Below are 11,946 nucleotides of genomic sequence, written 5' to 3'. Positions count from 1 at the left end.
AATGTAGCGGTCTCCTTCACTAACAAGCAGGCGCTTGCCTGGAAGGAACGCTTCCATCCTGACAACCTTCTTCTCTACTGTCCCATGTAAAGGGACCTTTAGTAACACTGACATACCATCCTAAATGATATTGCTAGACCAGGGATGGTCAACCTGTGGCCCTCCAGCTGTTCAAAACTACAACTCCCAGCATGCCTAGACTGCCTACAGCTATCAGCCTGCAGAAGGGCAGGGTGGGAGTTGTAGTTGTACGGCAGCTGGAGAGCCGCAGGTTGGCCATTCCTGCACTAGACAATACCTAGATCACAGTGCTCATGATGTAGTGTTTAAGCCAAGCAGATACTTGTGCCTAGACTCTAATCAAACACACTGAGCAGGGTGGAGGTGCTGAAGTGTTTGTCTTCCTTATAATCCATGCCATCTATATGGTAAACCTGAAATAAGACAATAATACAACAAATAGAAAGACTTACGGTAATCTAACGTCCATTCTGGCACCAATTACTTTGCATCTAAGTGCCTGAAAATGCTTCTGACAGATTTAGTAATATAGTCAAAGTCTATAAACTTTCTGAGTTATTACATAAAATCTCTTTCACACTATATTATGTTCTTATATTTCTCAAATAATAGCTTGAGAATACATCATGGATATACTTTATATTCCCTAAAACAATTTGGACATTTTATCAGACGTCACTGAAGAAATAAAGGAATGAGCCAAGTCATAAGTTTTATTGGCTCGTGATGATCTCTTGTTGGTAAGCTTGTCCCAAACCTCCCTGCTCCTTCTAATGGATGCTTTTAAAGCATTTGAGTGATTTAGGTTCCAAAATCAATAACTCAAAATTCCAAGAGGGAAGGGAATTGATTTCATTAACTAGAACTTTAACTTTCAATGTCAGGTCACCTACTTTTCCTTACATATCACAATGTCCTGACATGAGACAACCAAACAGCTGACCTCCAAAAGACGACTGGACTGTATAAAAGCAGCAAACAGAATCACATATTAGTCCTCCAAAAATGCTAGTAGAGAAAGGCCAGTGAGTACAGGACTTTGGCTCAGATTATCTCTTTTGGAACCCTGTGATCTTCTGTACTACAAGGCGTGTACGATAAAGTAAGGTGTATATATACGCTGCACAAAATCTCCAGAATATCATGTGTTAAAGGAATGTTTTAGTTTGCAGTTACATCCTTTAAAAAGTAGCTATAATTTTGTCCTTAACATACCGTGTCACCAATGCAGCCATGAAAACAAATGGCGGAGAGGACCAAAGTGTGGGATTGGAGAAAAATATTGCATAGGTGTGGTGTCCAAAACTGTTCACTTTCAGAGCCTGTCGCTGGCAACTGATCTGTCGATGGGTCATCAATATGATGGTCTCAGAAAACGCTTTTAATCTTTACACTGCTTTAGACCACCAGGAATGCAAACATTAACTCTTTCGCTGCCTTAAACCTCCAGAGATGGTGGGGTTAACATCTTCATTGCCCTAGACCACCAGGGATACTGATACCAGCCCCCTTCTCTGCCCTAGACAACCATACATTTTGGCAGTAATCCCTTCTCTGCTATCGATCACCAGGGATACACTAAAATGACAGACAATAGCTTGTTCTGTGCGCCACACCCAGTGATTACCAAACACCTTTTAGAGGGGTTATCCAATTCCAGAAAGAAACTGAACAACACTTGGAGGAGCCTCAAATAAAAATTTTTACTATTACTTACCTAGCAGATCCTGCGTTGCCACTCCTTTTCTCCCAGCCAGGCTCTGTTGACCCAGGTGCAGCGTACATGTCATGTCAACAATTTGAGACTTCTGCAGCCAATCACTGACCTCAGCAGTGCCAGCTGATGGACTTTAGAATTACATTTTGAATAGCTGGTGGTATGCAAAAGCGAATTCAGCATTGTCATTCGCAAAGCTAGAGAAATAAGAGTGTTGAAAAGTCAAAATACCTAAGGGTACTTTCACACTTGCGTTTTTCTTTTCCGGCATAGAGTTCCGTCACATTCTGTATGGAGAGTAATCCGTTCAGTTTTCATCAGGATGTCTTCAGTTCAGTCATTTTGACTGATCAGGCAAAAGAGAAAACCGCAGCATGCTACAGTTTTCTCTCAGGCGAAAAAAACTGAAGACTTGCCTGAATGCCGTATCCGGCATTTTTTCCCATAGGAATGTATTAGCGCCGGATCCGGAATTCAGAATACCGGAATGCCGGATCTGTTGTTCTGGCATGCGCAGATCGGTAAAAATGTGAAAAAATGTACAAGACGGATCCGTCGGTCCGCATGACAAGCGGAGAGACGGATCCGTCCTTGCAATGCTTTCAGTCAGCGGCGGATCCGGCGGGCAGTTCCGACTACGGAACTGCCCGCCGGATCACACTGCCGCAAGTGTGAAAGTACCCTAAGAAATAGTAGTATGTTATAAATCAGGGGTACAAAAATCTGTGGCCCGCAGGCCGTATGCAGCCCACAGAGCCGCGGTTTAGAGCCCACTTTTTGCTAGATAGAAACACAGCTGATGGGGTGATTCTGACTGGTGTGGCACAGAGCACTGGATATTGTTCCTGCACAGTAGAAATAGCTCAGGTCCTCCACTGTCAATGACAGCCACGGACCCGAGGAGAAAACCGAAGCGGTTTATTACCAGTTCTGCCTTCTCCTCAGATTATTGCATTGTGCTCTATGAGTGCTATTCAGTGAACAGATAAAGCGGCTGTGCAACTTCCTCTATTGGGCTCAGCAATCACATTATCACTGGATGTCTTGGGGCAGAGCAGTACTGCAGGGTTTTAGCAGACCCTGATAAGCTCTGCCTTGTACAAAGCGTTTGGATGCCCAAGTTAGTGGACATACAAAAAAAAGAAAATGTGTCAGGATCCCCCAGAGGTGTTTCGATGACCTTTGGGGGACATATTATGAAGCAAAAATATATATAAAAAAATAAGTTAACAAGTTTAAAAAAGTAATAAAGTAAAAAATATAATAACAGAAAAAATAAAAAGGATAAAGTGCAAAATTAAACAAAAAGTGTCCCCCGAGTCTTTTCTTTAATTAGGGTACTTTCACACTAGCGTTTTTGTTTTCCGGTATTGAGTTCCATCACAGGAGCTCAATACCGGAAAAAAACTGATCAGTTTTATCCTAATGCATTCTAAATGGAGAGTATTCCATTCAGGATGCATCAGTTCAGTCCCTCTTTTGGACAGAGAAAATACAGCAGCATGCTGCAGTTTTCTCTCCGGACAAAAATACTGAACACTTGCCGGAATGCCGGATACAGCATTACTTTACATTGATGTATATAAGTGCCGGCATGCGCAGACCTTTAAAAATGCAAAAAAAATTAATACCGGATGCGTTTTTTCTGAATGACACTGGAGAGATGGATCCGGTATTTCAATGCATTTGTCAGACAGATCCGCATCCGGATCGGTCGGACAAATGCCATCAGTTTGTGTCTGGTTTGCCGGATCCAGCAGGCAGTTCCGGCGACGGAACTGCCTGACAGAATCCTCTGCCACAAGTGTGAAAGTACCCTAAGATAAATATTCATAATACAAAGTCCCCAAAAAAAACACATAAGGCAAGGGCTACATGGCCATACTGTTTATGTGACAACTGTTGCGGCCAGGATCGCAGAGTAGAGGTGATCCCATTTAAATGAATGAGATCACAGTATGAGTTGCAAAAGTGGCAACAAATCCAATACTGCCGTGTTGCCATGTAACCCTAGCCTGATAAGTTACATACATTTAAAACTGCAGAAAAAGGGAGAAAATGTAAAAAAAAAAATCTTATTTCAGAAAGCCAGAAACTTCTTCAGGTGGTGAAAAGATCCAAGCAGCTATTTATTTATCGTAATATCCTTTATACTTACATAACCCTTGTTTATACTAAATCATATTACTTTATAATTTTTTTCAAACCTCAATTGAGGGAATGCTAGTAGATTTTAATGACCTAATGAGTAATCATATAATGACCTCTTGAGGGACATATTATGTAGCAAAAATATATCTAAAAAATAAGTTTACAAAAAAAAAAATGCAAATAAAAGAAGAAAAATCTCATGCCAACCAAAATTACTGTCATTATCACCCCGTTCACATGAAACTATACATATTATATATTAAAACAACCAACACAAATAGGGAACTGATTTTAAGAAATTATTTTGGTGTTATTATGGTTCAGAACCAGATCAGCTGTTCAGCCAATGATGCGGAGCACCAGGGCTTCAGAGCGTCGGCATGCTCAGCCAGCTGCTCCACGTGGCATGCAGGGATGCCGGCGTGTAGCTGTTTGTTGCAAACTAAATAAGGCCAGTGCCTTAATGTGCAGGTGCCTTTCTAGTCCTCTGGCTCCCCCTGCTGTCCCTTTGTTGTAATTAAAGACTCCTCTGGCTTTAGGATTTCTGAATTGGCATTGTGACTATGTTTTTGGCTTCTGGTAATTTGGTATAGTATTGATCTCCTAGTTTTTGACTTTCTGGTGTGTTGGTTTTCTTGTTTGCATCAGGTGTTTTTTGGACTTTATTTTCTGACTGGCATTTGACCCTTTATCGTACGACTACTCTGACTGTTTGTTTGTTGTTCCCTGTTTGTATGTTACCCTTGCATGTATTTCAGCATAGGTAATGCTGCTCAGTTGTACGGTCACTGCCTAGGGTGAGCATGCAAGTAGGTCGAGATAGTGGGTCCGGGAAGTTTTAGGGCTGAATCATCCCTGTTTGTGTGACGGTAGTCGCCTTATCCTGATAGGTGTCAGTTTGCATATTGTAATAATAAGGAGCTATAGTTTGAAAAAAATATATACTTTTTAAAAAGTTTTGGCACTTTTCCCCAAATAAAACGATAAAAGAAGAAATGGCATGTAAAAAAAAGGTAAACTACCATGTGCACTAACTCACAAGAAAGTGTTTGGGCATTAAGGGCTTTTTCAGGCCTGGTCATTAAAGGGTTAACCAATGAGCTCTTTCCCAGCTAGTTAGGGAAAGTTCTTACTGGTTATTGCAGGGTACCAGTCACACAGCTATAACCTACAACTGGAGGACAGGAGGCGGTAAAAACCAATGAGCGCCACCCTCTGCAGTGAAGGAAAGCTCTGATTTATGAACAGGAGGCAAATATCATAGTAACATAGTATATAAGGCCTAAAAAAGACATCTGTCCATCCAGTTCGGCCTGTTATCATGCAAGTTGATCCAGAGGAAGGGGGGGGGGGGACTGCGAGGTAGAAGCCAGGTGGGTTCAGACCTGAGCGTTCGCGATGGAGTGCTCTGTATGCGCGATTGTACGGGCGTTTGCAATGGCACAGAGACAAGCGAACGCCCATTGTCGCGCGTTCGCGCTGAAGTCTATGTACAGGAACGCGCGACAACACGCCCCAGAGAAGCTCATGTACTTCTTGAGGGGTGGGTGTTTTACAGCGCGATCGTACGCGCTGTAAAATGCTCAGGTGCGAACCATTCCCATAGGGAATTATTGGTTCTTGCCTGTTGAGCGTTTTACAGCGCGTAGGAACGCGCTGTAAAACGCTCAGGTGTGAACCCAGCCTTAAGGGGAAAAAAATTCCTTCCCAACTCCAATCAGGCAATCAGAATAACTCCCTGGATCAACGACCCCTCTCTAGTAGCTATAGCCTGTAATATTATTACGCTCCAGAAATTGTACTCACCATCACCACCTCCTCAGGCAGAGAGTTCCATAGTCTCACTGCTCTTACCGTAAAGAATCCTCTTCTATGTATGTGTACAAACCTTCCTTCCTCCAGATGCAGAGGGTGTCCGATCGTCACAGTCACAGTCCTGGGGATAAATAGATGATGGGAGAGATCTCTGTACTGACCCTTGATATATTTATACATAGTAATTAGATCTCCCCTCAGTCACTTTTTTTCTAAAGTGAATAACCCTAATTTTGATCATCTTTCAGGGTACTGTAATCCCCCCATTCCAGTTATTACTTTAGTTGCCCTCCTCTGGACCCTCTCCAGCTCTGCTATGTCTGCCTTGTTTACAGGAGCCAAGAACTGTGCACAGTACTCCATGTGTGGTCTGACTAGCGATTTGTAAAGTGCTAGGACTATGTTCTTATCACGGGCATCTATGCCCCTACTGATGCAACCCATTATCTTATTGGCCTTGGCAGCAGCTGCCTGACACTGGTTTTTACAGCTTAGTTTGCTGTTTTTAAAAATTCCTAGATCCTTTTCCATGTCAGTGTTACCGACTGTTTTACCATTTAGTATGTACGGGTGACTTGCATTATTCCTTCCCATGTGCATAACCTTACATTTGTCAGTGTTAAACCTCATCTGCCGCTTCTCTGTCCAAGCCTCCAATCTATCCACATGCATCTGCAGATGTATACTGTCCTCTTCCGTGTCAATAACTTTACACAGTTTAGTGTCATATCGCCACTTAATCTCTAATTACACTGCACGATTTTCGAATTCATAGGAACATTAATTCCTGATAACTGGTCTTTATAATCATGCTGCCAAACAAGCAATTACTCATTAGTTGGCTGATTTGCATATTATATCAGAATGAAAGATGTACAATTATCAGCAGTGTAATCAGGAATGTGCGTCCAATAACCAATGGAAACGTATGAGGGAGCAATGACTGTGGTAGAGATCATTCCTCCCCATTCACTTTGCATCGTCCTGTGTTATAATAAGCCAATGCAAGCAAGCCCTGATCAACATTTCTTTTTTGTGGCCTTTGAAGTACTTGTCACGAATAGTGTTGCAGAAAGCTGGAACTTATAAGTAAACATACGACTGGCTTGACCCCAAACTAAGGAGCACATGGGTGAGCCTTATAAAAACCCCTTGAGCTCTCCCTGACTGCTATGCCCATGCAAAGGTCTTTATGGTAGACGATTGCATGTCCACGTAACAAATACTATGTGACACCTGAAAACCCTATAATAGTGAGGGGACACGACCACCGGCTCCCTGCACTTAATACGGATGGAGTCAGGGTCACCTAGAATCAAGCCAGCAAGGAAACGCAAATAAAGGAAACAGACTTATCTGAGGAATCAGCAGAAGCAGGCTCCAGCATTGAACAACTCATCCAGGAAGAAGTATAAACCGCAAAGTGAGGCAGTATGGGAGGGAATATAAAGGGAGATAATTAGTGTAAATAGGTGACAGCTGGGAGAAGGAAAGGTGATGAAAAAGTGAAACCAAAACAAAGAACGTCATGCAAGAGGTAGAGAAGAACGTCTAACAGACCTTCTCACAGACCTGGCGGTGACAGTACTGCATAGCAACATGACAATGCGGCCTTCAGACTAAAAAGGTTTTGCACCCCTATTCTAAATGAAGTAATGTACTGTAAAGTATCTTTGAGGCTTTGCAAGTAATTGACACATAAGCACTTGAGCTTTAAAGAGCATTTTGAACGCAATGCAGTTACTGGCGTTCACTAAAGTAATATGGTGCTATCCGCATTAAAAATGGTGACGACAAAACATGTCAGTCATATGTCCAACAGAGGATTATATACAAGTAGGAAGAAGAAATTCCAAGCACTTATGAATCAGAGTACTGAGAATTAAGGGAATCATCCATCTTAACAACAGAGATGAATGTGGCGTCATATTGAGAGGTCCGAGGTGATACACAATTGTGACCTTGTAATTTGACTATTTGACTTCTGGCAGATTAATTTCCTAAGCAAATTATTTCAATTACTCAGGCATTCCACATTACCAGGGACTGCATGGCGTTTGCATCCAGTATGTAAGTTTGTAATATATACAGTACAGACCAAAAGTTTGGACACACCTTCTCATTCAAAGAGTTTTCTTTATTTTCATGACTAGATTCACACTGAAGGCATCAAAACTATGAATTAACACATGTGGAATTATATACATAGCAAAAAAGTGTAAAACAACTGAAAATATGTCATATTCTAGGTTCTTCAAAGTAGCCACCTTTTGCTTTGATTACTGCTTTGCACACTCTTGGCATTCTCTTGGTGAGCTTCAAGAGGTAGTCACCTGAAATGGTTTTCACTTCACAGGTGTTGCCCTGTCAGGTTTAATAAGTGGGATTTCTTGCCTTATAAATGGGGTTGGGACCATCAGTTGCGTTGTGGAAAAGTCATGTGGATACACAGCTGATAGTCCTACTAAATAGACTGATAGAATTTGTATTATGGCAAGAAAAAAGCAGCTAAGTAAAGAAAAACTAATGGCCATCACTACTTTAAGAAATGAAGGTCAGTCAGTCAAAAAAATTGGGAGAACTTTGAAAGTGTCCCCAAGTGCAATCACAAAAACCATCAAGCGCTACAAAGAAACTGGCTCACATGCGGACCGCCCCAGGAAAGGAAGACCAAGAGTCACCTCTGCTGTGGAGGATAAGTTCATCTGAGTCACCAGCCTCAGAAATCACAGGTTAACAGCAGCTCAGATTAGAGACCAGGTCAATGCCACCCAGAGTTCTAGCAGCAGACACATCTCTAGAACAACTGTTAAGAGGAGACTGTGTGAATCAGGCCTTCATGGTAGAATATCTGCTAGGAAACCACTGCTAAGGACAGGCAACAAGCAGAAGAGACTTGTTTGGGCTAAAGAACACAAGGAATGGACATTAGACAAGTGGAAATCTGTGCCTTGGTCTGATGAGTCCAAATTTGAGATCTTTGGTTCCAACCACAGTGTCTTTGTGCGATGCAGAAAAGGTGAACGGATGGACTCTACATGCCTGGTTCCCACCGTGAAGCATGGAGGAGGAGGTGTAATGGTGTGGGGGTGCTTTGCTGGTGACACTGTTGGGGATTTATTGAAGGCATACTGAACACCTCCTCCTCTGTGCTTCACGGTGGGAACCAGGCATGTAGAGTTCATCTGTTCACCTTTTCTGCGTCGCACAAAGACACGGTGGTTGGAACCAAAGATCTTAAATCTCGACTCATCAGACCAAGGCACAGATTTCCACTTGTCTAATGTCCATTCCTTGTGTTCTTTAGCCCAAACAAGTCTCTTCTGCTTGTTGCCTGTCCTTAGCAGTGGTTTCCTAGCAGATATTCTACCATGAAGGCCTGATTCACACAGTCTCCTCTTAACAGTTGTTCTAGAGATGTGTCTGCTGCTAGAACTCTGTGTGGCATTGACCTGGTCTCTAATCTGAGCTGCTGTTAACCTGCGATTTCTGAGGCTGATGACTCGGATGAACTTATCCTCCGCAGCAGAGGTGACTCTTGGTCTTCCTTTCCTGGGGCGGTCCGCATGTGAGCCAGTTACTTTGTAGCGCTTGATGGTTTTTGTGATTGCACTTGGGGACACTTTCAAAGTTTTCCCAATTTTTCGCACTGACTGACCTTCATTTCTTAAAGTAATGATGGCCACTCGTTTTTCTTTACTTAGGCTACTTTCACACTAGCGTTCGGGCGGATCCGTTCAGAACGGATCCGCCCATAATAATGCAGACGGAGGCTCCGTTCAGTACGGATCCGTCTGCATTATTTTAGCAAAAAAAAGCTAAGTGTGGAAATAGCCTGGGACGGATCCGTCCAGACTTTCAATGTAAAGTCAATGGGGGACGGATCCGCTTGAAGATTGAGCCACATTGTGGCATCTTCAAACGGATCCGTCCCCATTGACTTACATTGTAAGTCTGGACGGATCCGCACGCCTCCGCACGGCCAGGCGGACACCCGAACGCTGCAAGCAGCGTTCAGCTGTCCGCCTGTCCGTGCGGAGGCGAGCGGAGCGGAGGCTGAACGCCACCAGACTGATGCAGTCTGAGCGGATCCGCCTCCATTCAGACTGCATCAGGGGTGGACGGCTGCGTTCGGGTCCGCTCGTGAGCTCCTTCAAACGGAGCTCACGAACGGAATACCGAACGCTAGTGTGAAAGCAGCCTTAGCTGCTTTTTTCTTGCCATAATACAAATTCTAACAGTCTATTCAGTAGGACTATCAGCTGTGTATCCACCTGACTTCTCCACAAAGCAACTGATGGTCCCAACCCCATTTATAAGGCAAGAAATCCCACGTATTAAACCTGACAGGGGACACCTGTGAAGTGAAAACCATTTCAGGTGACTACCTCTTGAAGCTCATCAAGAGAATGCCAAGAGTGTGCAAAGCAGTAATCAAAGCAAAAGGTGGCTACTTTGAAGAACCTAGAATATGACATATTTTCAGTTGTTTCACACTTTTTTGTTATGTATATAATTCCACATGTGTTAATTCATAGTTTTGATGCCTTCAGTGTGAATCTACAATTTTCATAGTCGTGAAAATGAAGAAAACTCTTTGAATGAGAAGGTGTGTCCAAACTTTTGGTCTGTACTGTGTATATATATATATATATATATATATATATATATACACTACATACCTAAAAAATTATTTGGAACACCAGTTCTATTTCTCATTAATGCAATTATCTAGTCAACCAATCACATGGCAGTTGCTTCAATGCATGTAGGGTTGTGGTCCTGGTCAAGACAATCTCCTGAACTCCAAACTGAATGTCAGAATGGGAAAGAAAGGTGGGCTACAACAGCAGAAGACCCCACCGGGTACCACTCATCTCCACTACAAATAGTAAAAAGAGGCTACAATTTGCACGAGCTCACCAAAATTGGACTGTTGAAGACTGGAAAAAATGTTGCCTAGTCTGGTGATTCTCGATTTCTGTTGAGACATTCAAATGGTAGAGTCCGAATTTGGTGTAAACAAAATGAGAACATGTATCCATCATGCCTTGTTACCACTGTGCAGGCTGGTGGTGGTGGTGTAATGGTGCGGGGGATGTTTTCTGGGCACACTTTAGGCCCCTTAGTGCCAATTGGCCATCATTTAAATGCCACAGGCTAACCTGAGCATTGTTTCTGACCATGTGCACCCTTCATGACCACCATGTAAACATCCTCTGATGGCTACTTCCAGCAGGATAATGCACCATGTCACAAAGCTCGAATCATTTCAAATTGGTTTCTTGAACATGACAATGAGTTCACTGTACTAAAATGGCCCCCACAGTCACCAGATCTCAACCCAATAGAGCATCTTTGGGATGTGGTGGAACGGGAGCTTCGTGCCCTGGATGTGCATCCCTCAAATCTCCATCAACTGCAAGATGCTATCCTATCAACATGGGCCAACATTTCTAAAGAATGCTATCAGCACCTTGTGGAATCAATGCCACGTAGAATTAAGGCAGTTCTGAAGGCAAAAGGGGGTCCAACACCATTAATGCACTCACCTAAATAATTATTTAGGTGAGTGCATATATATATATATATATATATATATATATATAGCAATGAGGGTGGGTTCTCACCAGCGCTAGGAATTCCGTTATAGTGTTCTGTTATAAGAGAGTTATAACGGAATATAATGGAATTTTAGGAGGGAATGCAAAAAGGAACCCTTTAAGAGGCATTACATTTTGCTCCGTCCTAATACACGTCTATGGATACAAATAACGGGGCCTTACCAGGAGAAACCTATGATTAGTTTGGTGTACGTCTCATCTTACCATGGACAAAAGTCTGGGAACAAACCCCCCTCCAAAACATGTCTGAAGGAGGAGATGGCAAAGGGGGAAGACTGCCCTAATACATGTGACTATGGACACAAATAACGGTTCCGTTTTGTTCCATGGTATATTAATTTCCTCAACAGGACTTTTTTTCCGTCATGTATAAGCAAACAAAACTGAACTGTTATGTGCCCCCATAGACATGTATTAAGACGGAGCACTTTTTTGTTCTGTTTTTGTCACCTGCGGTTTTTGTAATGTTGTTTTTGGAATTTTTTGCCTTTCCGCTTGCATTTTTCTTTATGGCATTTTTCTCCGATAGAGAAGGTGTTATCAAAATGACTGTAAAAAACATAATGTCAAAACCTGAAGCATTCAGCATTTCTTGTTAAATGAAGCAAAAATTGGGAA

This window comes from Bufo gargarizans, chromosome 3 (assembly GCF_014858855.1).
Source record: "Bufo gargarizans isolate SCDJY-AF-19 chromosome 3, ASM1485885v1, whole genome shotgun sequence".
NCBI lineage: Eukaryota > Metazoa > Chordata > Amphibia > Anura > Bufonidae > Bufo > Bufo gargarizans.
Note: the sequence above shows the minus strand (reverse complement) of the source record.